This window comes from Chiloscyllium plagiosum, unplaced genomic scaffold (genome assembly GCF_037043375.1).
Source record: "Chiloscyllium plagiosum isolate Xiang-an unplaced genomic scaffold, Cpla_swu_hap1 HiC_scaffold_35, whole genome shotgun sequence".
In the NCBI taxonomy this organism is placed as follows: domain Eukaryota; kingdom Metazoa; phylum Chordata; class Chondrichthyes; order Orectolobiformes; family Hemiscylliidae; genus Chiloscyllium; species Chiloscyllium plagiosum.
The window spans coordinates 44,694,896-44,699,018 of record NW_028270173.1 but is presented as its reverse complement, the minus strand read 5'-3'; the positions used below and the strand labels follow the sequence as shown (position 1 = coordinate 44,699,018).

Genomic DNA, 4,123 nt, shown 5'->3' with positions numbered 1-4,123 from the left:
ATTTTAACCTCTTTTCACAGGGACATTTAGAAGAAAAGTTGAGATCAGAAAACTCAAAAGACCATGTAATATCCAGACTTGACAGTATTGCTTGACGACGAACAGATCCTGGTAATTCTCGGCATTTGAATGTGAAAGGAGACACGTTTGCTCCATTTGCCTGTTCAAAACATTTCAAGCATCGATATGACTGGGAGAACACCAAGACCCAGACGCCTGACTGAAAATGTTCCAAAGCATTGACTGTGAAAAGATCTTCTACGAGTTATCATTTCTGAATAAAACATTTAACCTTTGCAGCAGGAGCAAATGTACATTTGTACTTTGTGTGGACAAGACTTCAACTCATCATCCAACCTCGAGAGTCACAGAGCCGCCCAGACCATGGAGACCATGGAAATGTGGGGACTGTGGGAAGGGATTCAACGACCCATCTCAGTTAGCGATACATCTGCGTAGTCACACTGGGGAGAGGCCGTTCAGTTGCTCGCAATGGGGCAAGTGTTTTTCAGAATAATCTAACCTGCCGAACCACCAGCAGCTTCACACGGGCAAGAGGCCATTCACCTGCTCCGTGAGTGAGAAAGGATTCACCCAATCCTTTCCTCTCACCTGCTGACACAGCAACAAATTCACACCGGGGAGAAGCCACACAGTAGCTCTTATTGTGTGAAGACATTTATTCGTTCATCCAAACTTCTGAAGCATCAGCGAGACCATACCGGAGAGAGGCCGTTCACCTGCTTTATTTGTGGAAAGGTATTCACTTAGTCTTCTAACTTCCTGACTCACCAGTGGGTTCACACTGGGGAGAAGCCAGGCAGTTGTTCGATTTGTGAGAAGGCATTTTCTCAGTTCTTCCACCTGCTCACCCACCAGCGAGTTCACACCAATGAGAGACCTTTCAAATGCTCTGGCTGCGTGAAAACCTTTGCACGTTTATCGAACTTGAAGACGCACCAGCAAGTACACACTGGGGAGAGACCATTCACTTGCTCTCTATGTGGGAAAGGATTCACTCAGTCATCCAACTTGCTAAAACACCAACAAATTCACAACTGATTGCAGAGAATGGACCTTGCTTTTGTCACTGCTGTTAATCACATCCACAAGTGAACCACACTCTGACATTTCTGCTGATGGAACTAAACTCCAGCCTGGTCACATTGCTAAATTAATAAATATAGCTACTTAATCAAACAAGGTTGACTCTATATCACTCCATTGCCCACAGTTGGATTTTCAAAGGAGAGTCAGCAATGTAAATGTCCTCCAGCATACAAAATAAAGATGTGGTTGCTTAGCATAAAGTGGTGTATTTCTCAGCATATCTCCAAACTTCTCTTCAATTTCATTGTGGTTAGTTTCTGCTCTTGCAGATAAACCTGGGAGAATTTTCTGTTTTAATGGAGCGCCCCCATTGTTTTTGTCAATCTGGGATAAAAGTCAGCATGATTTTAAATACTTGCCATTTGAATTTAGCAGGTCTCCTCAGTTATATACAGACTGAGCCAAAGAGAAGGTCGACTGTCAGTTTGGATTATTCCCATCCCTAGACTGCAAAGAATCTTCTGACACAGAGGTTGCCAAGCATTTCAAGACACTAAATGAGTAGTGTCGAGATTTTCTTTCCTTTTTCTAACTATTCTGATGATCATCGACTTGGACCACTAGAGTTTCACTGCTTCGGAGTTCTTTTCTGGCCTGTCCTCACTTCTCTTGAGATTCACACGCATTGTCATGTTGTGACACTATACCTTGTAGATGGTCATGTGCCACTGTGTACCAGAGATATATTAATTACAAGCTTAGGTGCTGAACGGCGTTTTCATCACATTGGTTGTTTTGCCCTGAAGGATGTTTGTGGATTTGTATTCATCCAGGCTTGTGTAGTGTATTCTATTACACTTCTGATTTACGTTTCGTGACTTTTTGAGTCAGGGGTTGAGTAACTCTTCACAGAATCTCAGCTACTCACTTCCTTTTGTAGCTACAGAAATTCCAAGGCGAGTCCAGGTAAATCTCCGGATGACCTCATGAGATGCTGCCAAGTTCAAGGTTGCTGACTTTGGCGTCTCAATATCATATTCAGTTCATGAAAAACTCCAGGTACTACAGCTTTGTCTTCACTTTGTCAAGTTATGTATGTCTCTCACTCTCTCGCTCTACCTCCAAACTCTTCACATCGTACCGGCTTCACACAGCTGAAAAGCCATTTACCTGCTCTGTACATGGGAAGGGATTCTATCAATTCTTCCATCCATTGAATTATCAACTAATGTTCTTAGTCAGTTCGCCCCTTTATATTTAATTGCTGTGCCAAGCATTTTGTCTGATTGAGCTATGTGCATTGTGAGTTAACTGTAAGCAAGCTACAGATTACCATTTGATCTGTATCACCATGATCATATCATGGTTATTACTCTTCATTGTGGCCACAGCCATATTGTTTTTGAGATATTTTGCTGTCTGCCGCACCTGGTCAATGAACACAATGAGGAATCAGTTGTAGAAAGAAACATATGGACAGCAAGACATATTTGCACTTTCCAAATCTCATGCCCTCATAAATCTTACTCCAGAAATCAGATCCACCTCTTCCATCTCACGGTTTATTGTCTTTAACTATCCCTGATAATCATTTGCTGTCACACTTACATTTAATTGCTCACGAGAGTTCCAGAAGAGTTTATAACCTGCAGAAGCACTAGCATCTTTGCACTGGAGCGATGTCCTTAATTTGTTGCATTGGTGGGAAAAAGTTTCACCCAGGATAATTAGTTAAAATAGTTAAGAGGCATATGGGATACTAGTACAATTGCAACATTTAAAAGGCATTTGGACGGGTATATGAATCGGAAACATTTGGAGGGATATCGGCCGGGTGCTGGCTGGTGGAACTCGATTGGGTTCGGATTTCGGGTCGGAATGGACGGGTTGGACTGAAGGGTCTGTTTCCATACTGCACATCTCTATGACTCTCTGACTCTGTATGAGATACTTGCCTTTATTTGCTGAGGTACAGAATTAAAGAGCAGGAAAATGTAAGTGCTAGAATTGTAAAAAAAATGTTCATTTAGCCGCAGCTAGATCATTGTATACAGTATAGGAATCCACATTTATAGGAGAGATGTGATTGCACTGGAGAGGGCGCACAGAATTTTCCAAGATGATAGCAGAGAAATAACACTGTGTTAGAGATCCTGGCCCAGGATCATTGGCCTCTGTATGCTTTCAGAGTCATACATTCCTATGGGGCAGAGACAGGCCCTCTGGCGAAACTGATCCAGAAACACAAACCGCATTTCCCTGCACTTGACCCATAATTCTAAAGCTTTCTTGTCAATGCTTTTGTCCAAATGCCTTTCGAATGTTGTTAATATACCCACTTCCGCTGGCAGCTGACAACCCTCCGTGTTAAAACGTTGACCCTCTGTTTTCCTTTCATTCTTCCCCTTTAACCTTAAACCGATGCACTCTCATCCTTGATTCCCCAATCGTGAGGAAAAAAAACATTGAATGCATTCACGCTATCCTTCCCTCTCATGATCTTCCCTACCTCTATAACGTTCCTCCCTCAATCTCCTATATACTCAAGAAAAAACTCCGAGTTGGTCCAACTTCTCCCTCTCATTCACACTCTTGAGACCAGCCAACATCCTTGTAAATTTATTCTACACACTTTACAGTTAAATAACATGCTTTCTACAGCAAGGTGACCAAAACTAACACAATACTTCAAGTGCAGCCTCACCAACATCCTGTACAACTACAACATAACTTTCCAACACCTCTACTCAATGCACTGACTGATGAAGACCAGTGTGCCAAAAGCCTTCTTCACTGCCCTGCCTACCTGTCACTCCATCTTCAGAGAACCATGCACCTGAACTCCAAGCTCCGTCTGTTACATTACATTCCTTAACGCTCTACCATAAAACCCTTGCCTCGATTTCATTTTCCAATATTCAATCCCTTACACTTATAATATTAAACTCCATTTGGCATTTCTTAGATCACTTTCTCAGCTATCAAGGTCCTCCTGCAATTTCTGAGAAGCTTCCTTTCTGTCCACAATACCTTCGATTATAATGCCATCTGCAAACTTACTAATCGTGCCTTT

General features: G+C 42.3%; 1 pseudogene; it reads left to right on the top strand.

Moving 5' to 3' along the window:
- The first annotated feature begins 226 nt into the window (after nucleotides 1-226).
- LOC148140746 (uncharacterized) lies at nucleotides 227-1,062 on the top strand (annotated as a pseudogene).
- Nucleotides 1,063-4,123: the final 3,061 nt, after the last annotated feature.